Source organism: Balaenoptera physalus (assembly GCF_965194825.1).
Source record: "Balaenoptera physalus genome assembly, chromosome: 12".
Lineage (NCBI taxonomy): Eukaryota > Metazoa > Chordata > Mammalia > Artiodactyla > Balaenopteridae > Balaenoptera > Balaenoptera physalus.
This window is the reverse complement of record NC_138897.1, coordinates 20343018-20367003: the sequence shown is the minus strand read 5'-3', so window position 1 is coordinate 20367003 and position 23986 is coordinate 20343018. Positions and strand designations below refer to the sequence as shown.

General features: G+C 39.2%; 1 long non-coding RNA gene across 1 annotated transcript; it reads left to right on the top strand.

Moving 5' to 3' along the window:
* Window positions 1-212: 212 nt before the first annotated feature.
* On the top strand, window positions 213-20935 carry LOC309639461. Its single transcript, XR_014251668.1, has 2 exons — window positions 213-4911; window positions 5309-20935. It is a non-coding gene; the product is annotated as an uncharacterized lncRNA (long non-coding RNA).
* The last annotated feature ends 3051 nt before the right edge of the window (window positions 20936-23986 follow it).

Sequence of the window (23986 nt, the reverse complement as noted above, 5' to 3'; positions counted from 1 at the left end):
TCACACCGGCACTGATGTATCAGAGTTGATTATCCACCATTTTAATTATTTCTCAGGGCTGCAGATATAAAGGGCAATGCACGAATTGAGAAATATTTTTGGAGTTCAGCTTGTAGCACTGAAAGCTCAAGAATGGACAGAAAGCATGGAAAATATGTGGTGAATATTGAACACTCTGAAAACCCAGCTGTGAGTATTGTTGCTCTAGCTTAATATTTGCCTATATTGCAGTCTGACTATCAGCACTTTACAGCAATCTAATCTTTTTACTGCAATATAGTTAATGTCATAATTTTGCATTCTTCTCCAAAAGGAAGAGTAGCCAGGTATTAATTTTTTCCTTCAACATTTCATGATATATTCTGCTCTATTATACTTTAGAAGTTATTTACTTATATACAGCATGACCACGTGATATAAAATAAATTAACTTTCAATATTCACCATCATGTAAACATAAAGCTCCAAAGATGTCTTTGGTTTAGTTTTGAAATTATATTTTTACAATTTCATTCTTAGATTTTATATATAATTTCGAAACCTGTCAAAACTCACATTTCTAAATATGTTGGAAATCCAGAAAATCCCTGAAAGAAATCCTCTGAAAATCCCTACCTTGAATGAAAATATGATCATTCTGTCTATTTTAAAATCTTTTACACCAAGAATCACGTCTTCACTATATAGTTATAAGAGGTCTCTTTAATACCAGAACAAAGGATAGAAATGTGCTAAAAATTGAAATGGTAAGTTAAAATTCATGCCAGAAGAATAAAGGCAATATTTTGCCTTTGCAATTTGGAGCTGTGACAATCGGCCTGTATTAATCACCTACAAAATAAGCCAAAGAAGATCAACTCCTGTTGTTCAGTAGTGTTAGTTGAATAAGAGAATCCCACAGAGGATTCCTGGTTTACTGAAAGAAAAGGGGTTTGTCCTTCTGAGTCATCATACAAAGGACCCTCCTGAGGCTGTTCTCTTTGTCATTTGTCTCTGAGTTTGACACTCTATAATTGGATCTTCAGGATGATGGAATATTCAGATGGAAAAAAAAAATCCCTTTAGCCAAGTATTCATCATCTTGATAGTTTCTCTAGATAACAACAAACTTGAAGATGTTTACAAATATTATTTTAAGCACATTTTACAGAATATGTCTGCATAGCTGACAATATTTCAATTACCATGGATATTTAAGGCGTAGTAATAAAAATATTTTTCTCTTAAGACCAAATTCAATAATAGAATTAAAATATGAGCTGAAAATCATAAAAAGGAAATAAATTTTGGTGTACTGTTTTTCTGTTGGGATATATGAGAACTTAAGTTAATCCTTATAAAGTTAGGGGAAAAGCTTATTGACCTTTCCTTGGTAACTATTGCTGCTGTACTTCAGTTGCCTGTGGCCATTATTAGCTAAGGCTGACTCTCTGATTAAACATTATTCACAGCTCTCCAACTATTCCAGTTTTGTATAGAGACTTTCCTGTACTAAGAGTCAGAGGAACCCTGACCCAGCAAAGATTATTACTTGGGTTACAATATTACCCTGAAGCTGAGCCTAGTTCACAGGTTCTCCACCCTTGGTGTAAATGCCACCCATCATCTTCCTTCTTTGAAAGGGTTGGGATTCCACCAATGCCAGAAAATTCTGGAAAACTGGTCTGGTGAGTGAGTTTTGCTTTGTTTACCAAGCACATTAAAATATCCAAGTTCTTCAAAATATCCAGGTTCTTCAGCCATAGGCAAACTGAATAATAACTAAAGCAACAAAATCAGTACTTAGGAAAATAAGCAAGGTTGTTATTAAAGGTAAGTCCAGCTTTGCTCAGGTTTACCTACTGAATAACATGGACTTGGTTTAATCTTATTCAATAAAAGTAGAGATATTTTCTTTATTTCTTTGATATAACACTTATAGAAAAATCTAACTTAGTGAACTCTTTACTGCCAAGAGTATTCCATCTTGTCTATATTTAATAACAATCATTTATTTTTGATATTGTAATGATAGTTCCCAGTAGACCGATGACTTTATACAATTCTAGTTCTGACAGTTTTATGGAACTCATTGGTTGATGGGTCAGCAATTTTTATAGCTATTTAGTAATGGGTTTTAAATCAACATGGTAGGAGACAACTAGTAGTTGTAGCAGTAGGAATAAAAACATTAATACTATATTAATGATAATGATAGCTAATACTTATTGAATGCATACTATATGCCAGACATCACTCTAACCCTTTTCATTAGTCATTAATCTTCACAGCAAATCTATAAGTGTGGGTAGCCCTGGTAACCCTTTTTTGAGAATAAGCAAGAAGTGGCAGAGATGCCCTTGACTCACAGAAAATTTATATTATATCCTATGAGATGAAGACCCCCAGACAATCCTATGTTATTTTTGAGATGTGACAAAACATTTTGCCCAGATCCATAAATTCCTGAACTTCCTGCTCTCCCATTTTCATTTTGTCTTGTTCTTTCTCCTCTTTTAATGCACCTCTCCCCCCAGATCTTTCCCACCCCCTTTTCTCAACAATGTTTAGCAATTACTGTATTTATTTAAATAATTATACACAAATATCTGTTTTCCTCTCTGTTATATTAGCATACAAACTCCCTAAGTGTAGAGACTTTTGTTGTTGGGAACTGTTTTTATACTGCTCTGTGTCCAAGAGGAACCCAGCAAAGACATATCATAAACAGGACAAAAGGCTCATCTTTTGTGTTCTTGTGACAGGCTTGCAAGTTCCATTGAGTAGTGCATGATGTGAATTATGCAAAGGAATCTCTTTGCGTGAGAATTTTTCACTAGTATAGTGTAGTATAGTATACACTATATTAATATATTATTGTAGTTTAACGTAGTAATATGCCATATATAGTTTAGTAGAGTGGAAATTACACTGGCCTTACCGCTGGAATGTCTGGGCACCAGTGCTTGCTATTGGGTCATCATGGGATAATAATAGTACTACTATTACTACTACCAATAATAATAATAATAACTTCAACTCTTTTTGCTTCGATATTCTCATTTCCAAAATGACCTGAACAGGTAGTACCTGATAAGCTGCAAGAACTTTTTCAGCTCTAACATTCTATTCCTTATATGAACTGATGTTTCCTAATATATGCTCCACCGACAGCATCTTGCCACATAAGGATATTTAATACATGCTTGTAATATGATAGAGAAGATGGATTATATACATTCCTGATCTGGAACATTGATAACTTACAAAAACTAGTTACAATGTACCATAGAATAAACTGTCTAGATTTTTTTGTCTTCAGAGGATAAGAAAACATTAATTTCTTTCAAAAGTTTCATTGTTATTTCTTTTAAAAGTCACAGTCTTGCTTATTTTTGACTGAAGTGTTTAATTTTAGAAATTCAACACCACTGCTTCCTATTCACTTAACACTTCATCTCTTTAGCCAGTCATGTGTTCAAATGACCAAGAGGCTCAAAGCTCCGCATTCTGGTGTCCACCTTCAAGTGACATAACTGGTGATGTCCCTTCCAACTTAACTGGGGTCTGCATGAACCCAAGAGTCCTTGCACACTCAGGATGACAGCACACAGACTTATCCCACTCACAGGTAACGTTTGGTATAGCAGCTTTTACCCAGGTTGGGATGTGCTGTATATGGGGATGTATTTGGTCTAGTCTTTCCCAGGAAGTGCATTTAATTGTTTAATTCACCTACATTCATGTTAAGCATTTGCTGTGTTCTCAGTATAATTATAAGTCACTATGAGGTAATCTACTAGAAGGAGAGTATTTGATCGTCTCTGTTTTCAAAGAGCTAATGTTCTTTGAGCACTGGGGACTCAAATATTCTCATAGATAGAGAACATGTATGAAAATAAAAGGAATAAATGTAAAGTACAAATGCAAGTTTGGGGAGGGGCAGGGGAGCAAATATGTCAGCAATGTAGAGATTAATTCACTAATTAGACTCTGATGAGACACTGGGTCATACTTGAAACTTCAAGGGTCCTACTCTATTGTGGTCACCTTATTTTCTTATACTGTTCCAGCCTCTGAATCTGTATGTGACACTTTCTATAGCTCTCTTGGTTCTGACCTCTGGTGCATATAACCTTGACATAGAACGCTGCCTCCATTCTTCGGATTTTCTCCCCTAGCTTTGAAGACTAGATTTAGCTCTCCTTGGTTCTTGATCTTGTCTGTTGGCTGAATGAACTTTACCTCAGGACTGTATCCCTATATCTTCAGCCCTAGTGTAGAAACTTGACATTGACTATAAATTACTTACCCTGCTTGGCAGTTTGGTTGGGTTACCCTGACTCTGGAATCCCTATACTCTGTTGCTTAATCTTGCTGTGGAGGTTCAGTAGAAAGAGTCTGAGCTTTGTTACTTGATTCTGGATAAAATATATAAACTATTGATACTGTTGCTAGGTCAATGTGAAAGAATAAATGAGTTAAAATAGGTGGAGATAGAAAATGTTTCTACTTGTTTGCAAAGGTAAAAAGCAGAACTGAAAGAGGTCTTAGATAACATATAATCTGGAAGTTCTTAACCCTAGCTACATATTATAATCATCCAGGGATTGTTTAAGAAATACTGATGGCTGAGCCCCACCCTAGATCAGTTAAATTAGAAACTCTGGGGGTGAGGCCCATGTATCAATACTTTTTAAAAGCTTCAGGTGAACTTAATGTGCAACTAATGATCAGACTCTCTGATCTAGTCCCATTCCATCATTTAACAATCAAGGAAAATGTGGCCCAGGAAATTTAAGAGATTTTGCAGAACCCACATAGCTTTTGCCAGAAGTGGCTGAAATAGGAGGAGAACTTAGGTGTCCTATTGTCTGGCTATGTGCACTTTATTTCACTAAGCTGCTCTTTTTTTTTTTTTTTTTTTTAAAGGTTAGACTTTATTTTACTACCCAGATTCTATTTTTGTTCCCTGGGAATTGTTAATGACTGGTGACAAACCTCTCTTTTTTTAAAAAATTTTATTTATTTTTGGCTGTGTTGGGTCTTCGTTTCTGTGCGAGGGCTTTCTCTAGTTGTGGCGAGCAGGGGCCACTCTTCATCGCGGTGCGCGGGCCTCTCACTGTCGCGGCCTCTCTTGTTGCGGAGCACAGGCTCCAGACGCGCAGGCTCAGTAGCTGTGGCTCACGGGCCCAGTTGCTCCGCAGCATGTGGGATCTTCCCAGACCAGGGCTCGAACCCGTGTCCCCTGCATTGGCAGGCAGATTCTCAACCACTGCGCCACCAGGGAAGCCCTAAGCTGCTCTTTTTTAACATTTTCTTAAGGCAGTATTATAGCTCCTCCCAGATGTGCATAAGTCTTTTGCCACATTCCTTTCTTGAGACTCCTTTGTATTACCTGCAATATAGGTAAAGAAGATGATATTTTTTCCTAGGTCTAACTTGGTCTTAGTGGCCCTTATTTCCCTGGCCTTGTGGACCCCGCCCTCATTCTGCTTCTGCTGCCTTGGAACTGCCACCATTTGCACAAAATCCTGACCTTTCAACAAATACCGCAGCCCATATTTTGCAACATTTAAGACCTGCTTTAGTCTGTCTGGAAGGCACGAGTGTTGTAGTTGTATTCCATTCTTCGAGGGTCTTGCTGTCACCCAAATGATAATGAAATAATTAATCATAATGGACGATTGAAAATTTCTGTAGGTTTCACAGTGCCAGGAACTCTGCAAACATTGTCTTATTTTCCCTCTCATCATTGGGAAGCTTCTGGGAGTTCTTTTCATTGTGCACTTTCAGGTATTTTAAGCCTGGGAAGGATATAATGCACTCAGGTAAATTCTCTGTGTCCCCCTAGTCATCCTAGGTCCCAGGCAGCTACTTACATGCTGGATGATAGGAAGTTAAAAGGATTGTTATCCGGAGTTGATTCATCACCTGGTGTCAGTATTTCTTAAAGGTTTAGGAATACTCTAAGAACAATTTTGAAAAACCTCACAGTGTATCATTCCTCTCCTGATAACACAATCACTGACTGATACTCAGGTATGTATTGGGGCAAAAATAGGTGCATGAGGAGGACTTGCTGTGTTGAAGGTGAACCATGCAGCCTTCTGCATGGTGAATGGAGGTTGGGAAAGGCATTCCCAATCCGCAGAACTGTTTGTGCCAAAGTCTTATCTTAGAAGTAAGCATGGTGCATTGAAGAAACTGAGTGGAGGCCAGTGTGGCCCCGGGCTATTGCACTAGTCCAGGGCACAGATAAAGGAAGCTTGGACTAAAGTGGTATCAACAGAGATAAAGTCACTAACGTTGGGAGATGTTTAGCAGATAAAGTTAAAAGACCTTGGTAATAGATTGGGAGATTTCAAGGATGATCCCTTTGCTCCACTTTATGAAATTGAATCAAATGGATGGTAGTGCCATTTAGTGGGATGTGGACCTGGCCAGGTTTCCCTAGCAAGATCATGACTTTGGGTTTGGACACAGTGAGACAACTTTGAGGCATCTGAGATGTGTTGCTGTGTAAGCATTTGAGGGCTAGAGGGGAGGGCTGGATTGGAGATAAACTTGAGAGTCATTTGGATGCAGATGGTGGTTAAATCTGGCCCACTGCTTATTTTTGTAAATAAAGCTTTATTGGAACACAGCCATGCTCATTTGTTTACTCACTGTCTATCGCTGCTTTAACACTATAATGGCAGATTGGTATAGTTATGACAGAATCTGTATGGCTCACAAAGCTGAAAATATTTACTGTCTGGCCCTTTACAGAAAAAAATTGCTAACCCTAGACCTAGTGTGAAAAAAGACAAGGGCCAAAGAATGTCACGCAAAGGGAACAGATGGTTCAAGAGAGAAGAGGAATGATCTTCAGTGGCAAATGCTACTGAGGGCTTAAGTAAGATGAGGGCTAAAATACATCAATTAGATTTTAGTGAATGCATGTCATTGGTGACTCTGTTAAGAGGTGTTTCAGAGGCATGGCAGAAGCAGACGCCAGACTGGATTAGGTTGAAGAGTGTGCAAATGGAGACGTTGCATTTAGACAACTCAAGAAATTTTATTTTCCAAATATAAAGAGAAGTAGCTAGATGGGTATTTGAAACCCATGGGAGATTTTCTTGTTTAAGATGGGAGAGATTTGAGTGTGTTTAAATGTTAAAAGGAAGAAGTCATTTAAGGGGAAAATGGTGAAGTATTCAGTCCTGGAGGAAGTATAAACAAAAAAGTTGCTGAGGAGGTCAGAGGGGATGGGATCCAAAGACAGATTGGCAGGTCAGCTTCAGGCAGAAGGAGGGATAGAATCTTTTGTGTCAATCAGGGAAAGAAGAGAGTGGACTTGCAGGTTTGGTACCTAGTAGGGGTTTGAAAGAGTTTCCATTTGATGGTTTCAAGTTTCTGGATGAAGTAGAAAGGTAGTAGAGTCATTTGATAGGAATGAGGAGGGACAATTTGTGTGTGATAGTTGATGGATGGAGGTTACAGGTTTAAAGAGAGGGCAGAAGATTAAGGAAGCATTTTGAAAATGAGAGCATATCTTAATCAGAGAACTATAATAGGATGGTAGAGCAGTGACAAACATTTCTAGAGCTGGGACTGTGAAATTGGTTGCTATGAACTGGAAGGAAAATATGAGACACATCTTACAGATGTTGAACAACTTCAAATCCAAACAGCAGAAATATTTCTAACTCTTGCATTTAACTTATACTTGAGCTTTCCACCTGTCATGAAATATCTAGATTTCTATTGCTAAATCAATATGTTTTCAACAGTTTTTGTTTCACTTATATTAAGATTGATAGGCACAATTTCATAGGGAGAGACATTTCTAATATATGAACCGTTCATTGTGTGACTAAATGGTAATCATTTAGATATATTATTAAATTGTTTTTCTATCAATATTTTAACCATTTCAGTGACCAGTTTCTGCAGATACAGATTCAATGTCACATTTCCGCAATATTAATTATGCGAACATAACCAGGAAGATAGAATGAATACATTATTTCAGAAAACGATTTCTAGACGGTTCTTCAGGGCTTAGCTAAAGTTCTTAGACCATAGTTTCAAACTGGACATAGTTTTTTTTTTTTTTTTTGAATTTTATTTTATTTTTTTATACAGCAGGTTCTTATTAGTTATCCATTTTATACATATTAGTGTATACCTGTCAATCTCAATTTCCCAATTCATCCCACCACCACCACCCCCGCCGCCACTTTCCCCTCTTGGTGTCCATACGTTTGTTCTCTACATCTGTGTCTCTATTTCTCCCTGCAAACAGGTTCATCAAAACCTGTTCAAAACAGGTTTTCACCTAGAAAACCATTGTTCTAGGTTCCACATATATGCATTAATATACGATATTTGTCTTTCTCTTCCTGACTTACTTCACTCTGCACGACAGTCTCTAGATCCATCTATGTCTCTACAAATGACCCAGTTTCATTCCTTTTTATGGTGGAGTAATATTCCACTGTATATATGTACCACTTTTTCTTTATCCATTCGTCTGCCAGTGGGTATTTAGGTTGCTTCCATGACCAGGCTATTGTAAATAGTGCTGCATTGAATATTGGGGTGCATGTGTCTTTTTGAATTATGGTTTTCCCTGGGTATATGCCCAGTAGTGGGATTGCTGGGTCATATGGTAATTCTATTTTTAGTTTTCTAAGGAACTTCCATACTGTTCTCCATAGTGGCTGTATCAATTTACATTCCCACCAACAAGGCAAGAGGGTTCCCTTTTCTCCACACCCTCTCCAGCATTCGGTGTTTGTAGATTTTCTGATGATGCCCATTCTAACTGGTGTGAGGTGATACCTCGTTGTAGTTTTGATTTGCATTTCTCTAATAATTAGTCATGTTGAGCAGCTTTTCATGTGCTTCTTGGCCGTCTGTATGTCTTCTTTGGAGAAATGTCTATTTAGGTCTTCTGCCCGTTATTGGACTGGGTTTTTTGTTTTTTTAATATTGAGCTGCATGAACTGTTTATATATTTTGGAGATTAATCCTTTGTCTGTTGATTCATTTTCAAATATTTTCTCCCATTCTGAGGGTTGTCTTTTCGTCTTGTTTATAGTTTCCTTTGCTTTGCAAAAGCTTTTAAGTTTCATTAAATCCCATTTGTTTAGTTTTGTTTTTATTTCCATTACTCTAGGAGGTGGATCAAAAAAGATCTTGCTGTGATTTCTGTCAAAGAGTGTTCTTCCTATGTTTTCCTCTAAGAGTTTTATAGTGTCCGGTCTTACATTTACGTCTCTAATCCATTTTGAGTTTATTTTTGTGTATGGTGTTAGGGAGTGTTCTAATTTCATTCTTTTACATGTAGCTGTCCAGTTTTCCCAGCACCACTTACTGAAGAGATTGTCTTTTCTCCATTATATGTCCTTGCCTCCTTTGTCATAGATTACTTTACCATAGGTGCATGGGTTTATCTCTGGACTTTCTATCCTGTTCCATTGATCTATATTTCTGTTTCTGTGCCAGTACCATATTGTCTTGATTACTGTAGCTTTGTAGTATAGTCTGAAGTCAGGGAGTCTGATTCCTCCAGCTCCATTTTTTTCCCTCAAGACTGCTTTGGCTATTTGGGGTCTTTTGTGTCTCCATACAAATTTTAAGATTTTTTGTTCTAGTTCTGTAAAAAATGCCATTGGTAATTTGATAGGGATTGCATTGAACCTGTAGATTGCTTTGGGTAGTATAGTCATTTTCACAATATTGATTCTTCCAATCCAAGAACGTGGTATATCTCTCCATTTGTTTGTGTCATCTTTAATTTCTTTCATCAGCATCTTATAGTTTTCTACATACAGGTCTTTTGTCTCCCTAGGTAGGCTTATTCCTAGGTGTTTTATCCTTTTTCTTGCAATGGTAAATGGGAGTGTTTCCTTAATTTCTCTTTCAGATTTTTCATCATTAGTGTATAGGAATGCAAGAGATTTCCGTGCATTAATTTTGTATCCTGCAACATCACCAAATTCATTGATTAGCTCTAGGAGTTTTCTGGTGGCATCTTTAGGATTCTCTATGTATAGTAGCATGTCATCTGCAAACAGTGAGAGCTTTACATCTTCTTTTCTGATTTGGAGTCCTTTTATTTTTTTTCTTCTCTGATTGCCATGAGTAGGACTTCCAAAACTATGTTGAATAATAGCGGTGAGAGTGGACATCCTTGTCTTGATCCTGAGCTTAGAGGAAACGCTTTCAGTTTTTCACCATTGAGAATGATGTTTGCTCTGGGTTTGTCGTATATGGCCTTGATTATGTTGAGGTAGGTTCCCTCTATGCCCACTTTCTGGAGAGTTTGTATAATAAATGGGTATTGAATTTTGTCAAAAGCTTTTTCTGCATCTATTGAGATGATCATATGGTTTTTCTTCTACAATTTGTTAATATGGTGTTAGCACAGTGATTGATTTGCATATATTGAAGAATCCTTGCATCCCTGGGATAAATCTCACTTAATAATGGTGTATGATCCTTTTAATGTGTTGTTGGTTTCTGTTTACTAGTATTTTGTTGAGGATTTTTGCATCTATATTCATCAGTGATGTTGGTCTGTAATTTGCTTTTTTTGTAGTGTCTTTGTCTGGTTTTGGTATCAGGGTGATGGTGGCCTCATACAATGAGTTTGGGAGTGTTCCTTCCTCTGCAATTTTTTGGAAGAGTTTGAGAAGGATGGGTGTTAGCTCTTCTCTAAATGTTTGATAGAATTCACCTGTGAAGCCATCTCATCCTGGACTTTTATTTGTTGGAAGATTTTTAATCACAGTTTCAATTTCATTACTTGTGATTGGTCTGTTCATATTTTCTATTTCTTCCTGGGTCAGTCTTGGAAGGTTATACCTTTCTAAGAATTTGTCCATTTCTTCCAGGTTGTCCATTTTATTGGCATAGAGTTGCTTGTAGTAATCTCTTAGGATGGCTTGTATTTCTGCGGTGTCTGTTGTAACTTCTCCTTTTTCATTTCTAATTTTGTTGATTTGAGTCCTCTCCCTCTTTTTCTTGATGAATCTGGCTAATGGTTTATCAATTTTGTTTATCTTGTCAAAGAACCAGCTTTTAGTTTTATTGATCTTTGCTATTCTTTTCTTTGTTTCGATTTCATTTATTTCTGCTCTGATCTTTATGATTTCTTTCCTTCTTCTAACTTTGGGTTTTGTTTGTTCTTCTTTTTCTAGTTTCTTTAGTTGTAAGGTTAGATTGTTTATTTGAGATTTTTCTTGTTTCTTGAGGTAGGCTTGTATAGCTATAAACTTCCCTCTTAGAACTGCTTTTGCCGCATCCCATAGGTTTTGGATCGTCGTGTTTTCATTGTCATTTGTCTCTAGGTATTTTTTGATTTTCTCTTTGATTTCTTCAGTGATATTTAGTAACGTATTGTTTAGCCTCCATGTGTTTCTTTTTTTAACATGTTTTTTTTCCTGTCATGGATTTCTAATCTCCCTGCATTGTGGTCAGAAGAGATGCTTGATAGGATTTCAATTTTCTTAAATTTCCTGAGGCTTGATTTGTGACCCAAGATATGATCTATGCTGGAGCATGTTCCGTTTGCACTTGAGAAGAAAGTGTAGTCTGCTGTTTTTGGATGGAATGTCCTATGACTATCAATTAAATCTATCTGGTGTATTGTGTCATTTAAAGCTTGTGTTTCCTTATTAATTTTCTGTTTGGATGATCTGTCCATTGGTGTAAGTGAGGTGTTAAAGTCCCCCACTATTATTGTGTTACTGTCGATTTCCTCTTTTATAGCTGTTAGCAGTTGCCTTATGTATTGAGGTGCTCCTATGTTGGGTGCATATATATTTATAATTGTTATATCTTCTTCTTGGATTGATCCCTTGATCGTTATGTAGTGTCCTTCCTTGTCTCTTGTAACATTGTTTATTTTAAAATCTATTTTATCTGATATGAGTATTGCTACTCCAGCTTTCTTTTGATTTCCATTTGCATGGAATATCTTTTTCCATCCCCTCACTTTCCATCTGAATGTGTCCCTAGGTCTGAAGTGGGTCTCTTGTAGACAGCATATATATGGGTCTTGTTTTTGTATCCATTCAGCAAACCTGTGTCTTTTGGTTGGAGCATTTAATCCATTCATGCTTAAGGTAATTATTGATATGTATGTTCCTATTACCATTTTCTTAATTGTTTTGGGTTTGTTTTTGTAGGTCCTTTTCTTCTCTTGTGTTTCTCACTGAGAGAAGTTCATTTAGCATTTGTTGTAGAGCTGGTATGGTGGTGCTGAATTTTCTTAGCTTTTGCTTGTCTGTAAAGCTTTTGATTTCTCCATCGAATCTGAATGAGATCCTTGCCGGGTAGAGTAATCTTGGTTGTAGGTTCTTCCCTTTCATCACTTTAAATATGTTATGCCACTCCTTTCTGGCTTGTGGAGTTTTTGCTGAGAAATCAGCTGTTAACCTTATGGGAGTTCCCTTGTATGTTATTTGTCATTTTTCCTTTGCTGCTTTGAATAATTTTTCTTTGTGTTTAAGGTTTGCCAATTTGATTACTATGTGTCTTGGCATGTTTCTCCTTGGGTTTATCCTGTATGGGACTCTCTACACTTCCTGGACTTGGGTGGCTATTTCCTTTTCCATGTTAGGGAACTTTTCGACTATAATCTCTTCAAATATTTTCTGTGGTCCTTTCTCTCTCTCTTCTCCTTCTGGGACCCCTATAATGTGAATGTTGTTGCGTTTAACGTTGTCCCAGAGGTCTCTTAGGCTGTCTTCATTTCTTTTCATTCTTTTTCCTTTATTCTGTTCTGCAGTAGTGAATTCCACCATTCTGTCTTCCAGGTCACTTATCCGTTCTTCTGCCTCAGTTATTCTGCTATTGATTCCTTCTAGTGTAGTTTTCATTTCTGTTATTGTATTGCTCATCTCTGTTTGTTTGTTCTTTAATTCTTCTAGGTCTTTGTTAAACATTTCTTGCATCTGCTCGATCTTTGCCTTCATTCTTTTTCCAGGGTCCTGGATCATATTCACTATCATTATTCTGAATTCTTTTTCTGCAAGGTTTCCTATCTCCACTTCATTTATTTGTTTTTCTGGGGTTTTATCTTGTTCCTTCATCTGGTACATAGCCCTCTGCCTTTTCATCTTGTCTATCTTTCTGTGAATGTGGTTTTTGTTCCACAGGCTGCAGGATTGTAGTTCTTCTTGCTTCTGCTGTCTGCCCTCTGGTGGATGAGGCTATCTAAGAGGCTTGTGCAAGTTTCCTGATGGGAGGGACTGGTGGTGGGTAGAGCTGACTGTTGCTCTGGTGGGCAGAGCTCAGTAAAATTTTAATCCACTTGACTGCTGATGGGTTGGGCTGGGTCCCCTCTCTGTTGGTTTTTTGGCCTGAGGCGACCCAACACTGGGGCCTACCCGGGCTCTTTGATGGGGCTAATGGCGGACTCTGGGAGGGCTCACGGCAAGGAGTACTTCCCAGAACTTCTGCTGCCAGTGTTCTTGTCCTCACGGTGAGACAGAGCCACCCCCACCCCCCAACTCTGCAGGACATCCTCCAACACTAGCAGGTAGGTCTGGTTCAGTCTCCCCTGGGGCCACTGCTCCTTCCCCTGGGTTCCAATGTGCAGCCTACTTTGTGTGTGCCCTCCAAGAGTGGAGTTTCTGTTTCCCCCCATCCTGTCGAAGTCCCACAATCAAATCCTGCTAGCCTTCAGTGTCTGATTCTCTAGGAATTCCTCCTCCTATTGTCGGTCCCCCAGATTGGGAAGCCTGACGTGGGGCTCAGAACCTTCAAGCCAGTGGGTGACTTCTGTGGTATAAATGTTCTCCAGTTTTTGTGTCACCCACCCAGCAGTTATGGGATTTGATTTTATTGTGATTGTGCCCCTCCTACCGTCTCACTGTGGCTTCTGCTTTGTCTTTGGATGTGGGGTACCTTTTTTGGTGAGTGCCAGTGTCTTCCTGTTGATGATATTTCAGCAGTTAGTCGTGATTCTGGTGTTCTCGCAAGAGGGAGTGAGAGCACGTCCTTCTACTCCACCATCTTGCAAACTGGACATAGTTTTTGCAGCCTAAACAAAAACCTTATTAAGAAACAACTGGCTGATTACCATTTTATTACAAATAGTGCCACAAATAGTATATACTCTAAATATGGAACTCTGCTTGCAACTCTCAAATAAACCACTTAGCAAAGATCCTGGAGTTGAAGTGGGGAGTCTTGTTCTCCAAGAGTTAAAATAGTATGATGTGAGAAAAGCAGTTCACCCACTTCTTGTAAGTGGATGCTCTATATCCTTCTTTTTGGTGACCCTTTTCTACAGACTGCTTTGGAGAAATAGATCTCCAACAGGGCAGGGAGAATCTGCAAAACAGGCAGGCTGAGAGAGCCTGAGTTTTTTGTTTTTGTTTTTATGAAATAACTTCTAATTTGTTTTTCGGAGTTTCCACCCTTGGGAAAATTGAAGAATCTCTGAAGATTGGGAATAAAACCTAAGTTTAGGTAGGTCAGCAATTGTGTTTATTGAGTCCTTACGAGCTAATTGTGCTTATATCAATAGTTCTAAAGCTGAGCTGTACAAATGTTTAATCCCTACTGCTTAGTCTAGTGCCAAGTTCATAGTGCATGGTTAGGAAATTTTTGCTGAACGTGTTGCATTAGAGTTGATTCACACTGTCAACGTCTCACCATTTGGAACCCTGAGATATCAAGCCTTGGCTTGTAAGGCATTAAAACCGCTTTAACCAAAATGCCCCTTGTAACACCTAGAGCTGCCAATTCTACCTGACCTGTGACTGAAGTGTAAGTAAGCCCTTCTCATCACCAATCCTTGACCTGACTTTCATCCACGTCTCCCTCTCTATTTCAGTAGAAACTCTTCTATTGACAGCCAAAACGAGAACAATTTCCTTACTATTAATTTGATACATTGGCTTTTTAACAACTTTGCTTTACCAATAGTAACGATCCATATCAAGAAACTTGATAGGACGACTACAGTTTGGAAGAAAAATCCCATTCAATCCAATCATGTTTCATGAAGTTTCATTATTGTGCAATGTTCTCATGGAACTAAAGTTAGGCCAAGTGAGTTTCCTTCCCTCAAGGATATCACAGGGTACAAGGAGAACAACTCAGGCATGCAAATGAAAGTAATGGAATACAACTATTGGTAAGTGCTTTAGTTTATGAACTAAAAAAAAAAAAGTGCCAGGAGGCAGAGGAGGGAATGCATTATTCTCATCCCAGATGGGCCTTTTGAGCTTTCTTTCTGAAGTCATTCTCTCACTTTAGTGGCTGTGGACAATGCATGTTTCTTGAAACAATCTATGAACACGTGAGGTTGATCTCCGTCCATCAGGTCTGTGCCAATCCACAAACTCCTCCACTGCTCCCCGTCACATCTGGCCCCACTACCTCTGAAAGAGCAACCACACCTCCCAAATATCCTTCAGCCACCGACACACAAACTGGCCATGTGGACGATCCCCAGCCAACTCTAGATTAGGATGATAGCCAACACAAGCACATCAACATGGAGACAAGTGCCACTTGTCTCTCTGTCGCCAGTAGATCATCTGCCACTTTAGTTTCACCTGTCACTGCTAACGGAGACACCTACTAAAGCAGGTGATTTTCTGACAACTATTGCCACCACCAAAACAACACTGACATAGAAGCCCATCACCCCGTAAAGGCTACCGTGGCATATGGACCTATGACAGTACAACTGAATCTGGGACAATTACAGACCCAGTCACATTGGCTGACCAGTAGTGGACACGACCTGTTATAAGATTTTTGAAGCATGCCACCACTGCCGTACTTATCCACTACCCCGACCATCACCTCCTCTGCACTTGGATGAACGGGATCCAATTGTTGTCGTACCAATCACTGTAGCCAAAGCTGAACCCATCGTCTTTGTTGCTATCACTTCAGCTACCACTCTGTCTCCAACAGCCCCGACCTGTCTCTGTTTGATCAGAGAGTCCAAGGGCCAGTGTGACTACAGCAGAGTGAACGAGAGAGATGGTAGGAGGTGCTGTCAGAGAAGGGAGCGGCAGGCAGATTGTGTAGAGTTTTGTCCACCATTATAAGGACTACCTTCTATTCCAAGTGAAAGGGGAATCTATCGGAGGGTTTTTGGCAGAACAGTGACATGAAAATAATTTTGACTGCCATGTAGTGAATAGTCTGTAATACGGCAAGAGTAGATGAAGGAGCCTAGTTTGGAGAGAATGAAAATAACCCAGGCTAGAGATGAGTAAGGCTTGGACCAGAGTGGTAGCAGTGGAGGTAGTGAGAAGTGCTAGGATTTAAGGTCTATTTTGATGATAGAGCCATCAGAATCCGCTGATGGATTGGTTATGGGGTTTAGGAGAAAGAATAACTTCACAGGTTTTGCCTTATTCAACAGAAAGGATGGAGTAGCCATTTACTGAAATGGGGGCAGACTTTGAGTCTATAATGAAGAGTCTGATTTCCTCTGTGATGTTTCACTGCTGATAGCTTTCAAGCCCCCTGCCACCCACCCCCCACACTGTTCCACATTTGGGCAAGCTGATATGAAAGCCCAGGTGCTCCCTTCTCTGGCACAGGCAGGCAGTTCAATCCATGTAAACCAAAGCTGGCATGCAGAGACCCTCACCCCAGCTCCACTTCCTAATCAGCCCTAATCACAACAAAAGCCAAACATGTCTCCTTTCTTTGCTCTCTCAGGCCATTTTCAGACCTGCTTGCAACCCTGCCTGCTCTCCCCAGAAAGCCTCATATGTGAGTAATTAATCTCTTCATATCCTCATGGCGTTTGTGTGGCATCATCAGTCCTGAAATCCAAATCAAATTTTGGACAGGGAGGTCCATTGCATCTATGCAAGACATCTACAACAGAAAAAAAGAGGTCGTGTGAAACTGACAGGGGAGTGAGAGTAGGAACAAGGAAATCATTTTTGGGACATATGTTTGAACTGCCTGCTAGATATTAAAGTGAGAATGTTGGGTAGGCAGATTTATGTGTCTGGAGTTTAGAAGATAATTCCAGGCTGTAGATAGAAATTTGGGAGTTGTCAGCTTGTAGATGGCACTTAGGACTATACACTGAATGCACTCACCTTGGGCGTGAGAGTAAAGATGGGAAGCGCTCCAAGAATTGAGCCCTGGATTCCAACAATTAGAGGTTGGAGAGATGAGGAGGAAGAAGCAAAGCCTTCTCAGAAGGGGCTGCTGTCTTGTAATATAAAAGGAGAACTAAGAAGAGTGGCATCCTGGAAGCCAAGTGAATATATTATACGGAGAAGGTGGAGTAGTCAATGAGGCCCAACACTGCTGTCGGGTCAATGTATGCTCTTTCCAGACAAATTTATTTCATAAGGAAATAAAAAGAGTTCTAGAAATAGGGAAAAAGATCTGACCATAAATAAATCTAGGACAACCAACCACAATATTTTGAAGGATTTTGCACGTCACATGACTGTTTTCCATGATGTTGTCCTATCGACATATTTATTGATATCCAACTAAGTGCTATGACTCTAAGCGTCATCTTATTTTTTTGTTTGTTCCCTTTTTGTTTTTAGTAATAGAAAACTTGTCAGTATCACCAGCTTGGTTTAGCAGCATCGCCTGAAAATATATGTTGAAAATTGGTCATGCAAAAGCATGCAAAAGCTCATTGGGCCGCCCAGACATCTGCTGAGATTCAGGCACCAGCAGCCCTATCTTGGCTGACTTCCCCAGGACTGCCCTACAGGACAGAACATGAAGGGTACAGCTGTGGCTGTGACGCCCCTAATCGGTGGCTGATGGTGAAATACGCAGCTCATTTCCCTGAATTGTTTGGCTGCTGGGTGGGAGGAGTACCAGCTCCTCTGGGTGACTTGGCCAGGAGAACCTCTGCTGGCAGCCACGAGGCCTCACTGTCCCACCCACACTCTGCCTGGCTGTCTAGATTTTCAGCCCTCAGGCTGACAAGAGAGACCCCACCTCTGTCAGTCCCCCAGGCTCCGGGGTACGAGGCTCCTTTTCTCTTCATTTACCCCTTCTTTTTATCTTATGCTTCAGAGAGGCTTCTTCCAGAGCTCAAGTGAGCCAGGCCCCTCTGATGCAATCCTGAAAGACCCAGAGAGAAGCTCTGGGGTGGAGGGAGGAATGGGGGAGGGACCTGCTGGTGGAGACTCTTCCTCTTCTTATCCCAACCCTACTCCGTTCTCAGCAAGACCCCAAGACCCTGAGCACAGGAGAGAAAAGTGAAGCTGAGTAGTTGACTCTCATTACTAATAACCATGGTGCAGTCTTTACCTCTCAGTCTTGCCCACAGACCTGTACAAATGACCTTTAACCTGGTCCTCCTTTCCACATGCTTTCAGCATCGCTCTTTTCCATTCATGTTGTAAACTCTGATGGTTCTGAGGGGTACGTTCATTCACTCATCCATCCATTCACCTATTAAACAAACACTTATGGAACAGAGCTCCTTCTGTGTGCCAGGCCCTGTTTAAGTGTCAGGTGTGCAGTAGTAATCAAGAGAGACAAAGTCTTTGACTCACAGATATTACATGCTAGTGAAGTCTGCAGAAAACGCAAGTAAATATCAAGATCCCGGATGGAAGCACTCTAGTGTACAGGAAAAGCAAGGGTTGAAGCCAGTTTGCCTGTAGGTGCAAATCCGACCTCTTCCAGCACTAGCTTTGTGATCTTGAGCATATTATTAACCTCCTCTACAAAATGGTGATAATCATTGTATCTCGTTTGGTTGCTTTAAGGTTTGAAGCATGTAGAACCGTGAGTAGGAATTTTGTAGACACAGAACACACAGGAAAAGGCTTGGTGTATTCAGTGCCCTGATACAAGCCTTGTGTGCCTGGAGCTATTAAGTCAAAGGAGATGAATTTGGAAAGGAGGCAGCAGCCCCATTAAACTGAAGCTTTGTAGATTTCATTCTCAGTGAAATGTAAAATCATGGAAAGGTTTTAAAAAGTATTTGCTTTGTGCTTTAAAATAGTGGTACTAGTTTGTTTGGGAAGATGCTTAGTAACTATAATTCTGGTTCAATATGATCCACATAAAGGAGTATTTAGAAATTAGGAAATGGTGAAGGTCAAATTCTTACTGCCTAGTTCCATTTAATGTCAGCTTGCTTGGGTTTCTCTGATTTAGTTACTTTACTAAAGATCCAAAGGTGGAATTTTGGCAAAAGGTTATTTAGTATGTTTCATAATGACACACCTCACTATTAATTTATATTAGGTTCCTAATCCCATTTAAATATTTTCTAAGCTTCCTAAATCTATTTTACAAAAGACAGTAGACACCTTTTAAATATTTTTGTGATGGCTGTACATTACTGTATAATGAATGTAAAAATAGGGCAATGTGTTATAAGCATTGAGGGACAAGTGAGCAAAGATGTACGCATTTTTCTGTCCTGAAAAGGAGTCTTTCTGGTTCACCAGATTAATTAGCAACCATTAATTGAATGCGAATATTTTCAGGGCATTATGCTAAGCATTATCTTTTAATGCGAAATACTTCTAATATTATTAATTTTATTCTACAAATACTTATGAAATATTTCCTATGTGCCCAGCACTGCGCTAAGTGCTGAGAATTCAAAAGACAATGTGATGGGATGAACTAACTATTTTTAATGCTTGATAAAGGCTGTGAGCACAGGGTGCTATAGAAACGTGCAGAAGAGTAGCAGCAGACCTAGGAGTGGGTGATCTCATTTTGTTTTTGTTGTTGTTGATAACCCGGCTTGCATTTGACTAAACCAAGTCTAGAAACAAATTCTCTTTGATCCTAATAGCATTAGTAAGTTTCTTTTCCCTCGTCAGGTAGTGAACTTTTAGTGTCCCTTGCGGGAGGCTGAGGAATGACTTCCCTCAAAATGTCCACATCCTACTCCCTGGAACCTATCAATGTTACCTTACATGGCAAAAGAGACTTTGCAGATGTGAGTAAGTGAAGGATCTTGGGATGGGAAGATTATCTTGGATTGGTACCCAATGTAATCACGAGGGTTCTTGTAAGAGGGATGTAGGAGAATCAGAATTACTAGTAAGAGATGTGATGATGAAAGCAACAAGTAGGGAAGGGGCCACGAGCCAAGGAAGGCAGGAGGCCTCCAGAAGCTGAAGAAGGTAAGAGAATGGAGCCTCCAGAAGGAATCCATCAATGCATTCCTTGTCAGTAAAATTCCTTGTTTGGGGAATCCTGTAGACCACAAATCTCTACATTTTATTTCTGCAAACCATACACTGTCATCGTTTAGGAGTGAGAAGCTGTCTATCTCTGGCTCAGTTCATAGTTCTTTTGAACGAATCTCAAGATGGGACATAACTGCAGGGATTAGTAAATTATTGTGAATCATAAACTCACCTGATTATTCTGAATGTGGTCGTTCATAGAGTGACATAGGACATTTCTCAACGTCTTATAGGAATCTGAGTCACCCTGGTCTGGGGCACTTCCCAGGTCTCCTGGCTATTGAGTGTGCCCTGCTTCATGTTGCGGTAAAGTATAAATGGCCAATAAACATCTCATTCAAGACATTCAGCCTCACTACCTACCAGGAAAATGCAAATTAAAGCCACACTGATATAGTTTATACGCCCTAGATTGGAAAAAACTTTTTTAAAGCTGAAAATCTTTTTAAAAAAATTTTATTGAAGTCTAGTTGATTTACAATGTTGTGTTAATTTCTGCTGTACAGCAGTGATGCAGTTATGCATATATATATTCTTTTCTATTATGGTTTATCACAGTATATTGAATATAGTTCCCTGTGCTGTACAGTAGGAACTTGTTGTTTATTCACGCTATATATAATAGTTTGCATCCGCTAGTCCCAAACTCCCAATCCTCCCCCCACCCGACCCTTGGCAACCACAAATCTGATCTCAATGTCTGTGAGTCTGTTTCTGTATTGTAGATAAGTTCATTTGTGTCATATTTTAGATTCCAAATATGCAACATCATATGACATTTGTCTTTCTCTTTTTGACTTACTTCTCTTAGTATGATAATCTCTAGGTCCATCCATGTTGCTGCCAATGGCATCATTTCATTCTCTTTTATGACTGAGTAGTATTCCATTGTATATATGTACCACATCTTATCTATTCATCTGTCAATGGACATTTAGGTTGTTTCCATGTCTTGGCTATAGTAAATAGTGCTGCTATGAACATAGTGGTGCATGTATCTTTTCGAATTAGAGTTTTGTCTGGGTATATGCTCAGGAGTGGGATTGTTGGATCATATGGCAACTCTATTTTAGTTTTTTGAGGAACTTTCATACTGTTTTCCATAGCGGCTGCACCAATTTAGATTCCCACCAACAGTGTAAGAGGGTTCCCTTTTCTCGACACCTCCAGCATTTATTATTTGTAGACTTTTTAATGAGAAAGTCTGAAAATCTTAAGCATTGACAGTAATCTAGAACAATGGGCACTCTCGTACACTTCTTGTAAGAATGCAGAATAGTACAAACACTTAGGAAAATGTTGTGGCATTTCCCAGTAAATTTGAAATGTGCATACCCTGTAACACATCAACTCCATTCCTAGACATGTATATGTGTGTGTGTGTGCGCGTGTGTATATCTAGAGAAGTGGCAAAAAATATGGATGAAAAGTTCATAGCAGCACTGTTTATCTTAACAAAAATAGAATAAATAAATAAATGCAAGTCCAGAGCATACAGTTTGATACTTTTACCACTTATGTTTCAGATGTGGAGTCTTACTACAAAGAAAAACAAGTGAATGATAAACAGATAATTTAGAGTTTTTGCCATTTCTGGGGGTTGGGGGTATTATCTGGGAAGTGTATAATGGGGCTTCAGTTGTATTTGTGATTTCTATTTATTATCATGGGCAGTAGACACATAGATAGGTGTCTGTACTACCATTCTTCAGATTTCATGTTATCACATTTTGTGGGCGTGAACGTCTGAGCAAAATTTCATAATGGTAATAAATGTAACTGCCCTTCTACTGCTTCCAACTCATGCCGCTATGTCGAACTGACCTGCTGGAATCACTCTGGGAGGGGGTGGTTTTAGGTGTAGTTGTAGTTGTTGGAACAGTGGTCACAAAGGTTCTAGGTTGCTTTCTCATGGGGACTTTAGCTTCCATTTTCTGCCGATCAACCCAAAACAGGGGTTATACTAAAGGTATAGCCACACAAGAAGATGCAGGATTGGAGATGCAAAGGAGCTGAAGTGACAACCTGAAAACCTTCACTATAATGAAACCTCTATTAGGGTGGATAGAATTGTCATACTAGAAAAGTGGCACCCAATACTTCTGTGTTGTAATTAACGGGTGTCCTCCAAGTCTGCGGGTATCATGTATTCACAAACAAAAGAGGGACTCTTTAGTAATTGTCATAAACTACATTTTTATGGAACTTTGTAATCTTATTTTTTTTTATTATTATTTATTTATTTATTTATTTATTTTTGACTGTGTTGGGTCTTCGTTTCTGCGCGAGGGCCTTCTCCAGTTGCGGCAAGCGGGGGCCACTCTTCATCGCGGTGCGCGGGCCTCTCACTGTCGCGGCCTCTCCTGTTGCAGAGCACAGGCTCCAGACACGCAGGCTCAGTAGTTGTGGCGCACGGGCCCAGTTGCTCCGCGGCATGTGGGATCCTCCCAGACCAGGGCTCGAACCCGTGTCCCCTGCATTGGCAGGCAGACTCTCAACCACTGCGCCACCAGGGAAGTCCAGAACTTTGTAATCTTGAACAAGTAATTTACCAGTTAGTCACCCAGTATTTATTAAGTTCTTGTAAATTGTGCAGTTCCATACTGACCACTCAGGAAATTCATTTCAAAAAATAGGCCTGGTCCCTCCCTTGAAAGACTGACATTATAATTACAATAGTTTGTGCTCAGTTGTACAGCAGAGCTAACCTGGGCCTGTACCATCTGCAGAGAGAGAATTAAGAGTCAGAGGATAAAAAAGCAGAAATACAGAAGATAATTAAAGAGAGGAAACATTTTCAGATAAAGGCGGTGTCAAAATAAAGGACTCTCGTCATATGTCAAATGTCCATATTAGTTGATGAGAACCAGGGGCATGATGGTGCAGAACAGACAGCAGGATGTCACCTAGATGTGTACCCGGTTAATAAATAATTAATAATAATAAATGTCATACGCTCTCACATATATAGACCAATTTCCTAATGCTCAAATAATGCATAAGAGTTTGGATGTTCATATCATATTTGTCAAAATATTTATGCCCTGAATGTAGTAGCCAGAATGCCTGCAAACAAACTTTAATTGTCCTTAGCTCTTGATTATTAAATTTGTTTATAATTAGGTTAAATTGTTTATAAGAACTTGGCTAAAATCATCAACAATGTAAAAACTCATCACACATTGGTAGGGAAGAAAAAGTTATGCAAAAACTGTTTTGGGGAAATTGGTTAAATATTTGGGGAAAAACAGAAATTGAGTTCAAATGCACTGAAGAGTTAGTTGTTGAAAATCAAAATGTAAAAATCAGAGATAATTAATTTAACCTCTTGAGTTTTAAAGACTTCTGAAGTCAGAAAATCATTCTTTAAAAAAAAACGGGAAAAAAAACCGTTGGAAAAATATTTGCAACACAGAGGGTAGAAAAATCATTGGTATCTTGATACATAAAATGTTCACTGGAGAAAAGAACACAGACCCATAATAGTTAAACGATCATAGAACATAAATATGAATAAACATAAATACAAATATGAGTAAGCACATGTGTGATAGTTTGTAAATATGACTATTGAATGATATTTAAATGGTTATTAATGTGTTTAATTTCAGAGCTATAAAACAAAGGAAATGACTACACACACAGACACACACACACACACACACACACACACACATATAAACACACACATTCTTTTTCCTGACCTGTAAACAAAGACTGAGGAAATGGTCAAAATGTTCAAAGAAGGGAGAACACAGTAAGTAAGGTGGTCTTGTGACACTGTTAGTGACAGTGTAATCTGGTACAATTTTCTTCATCAATTTGGC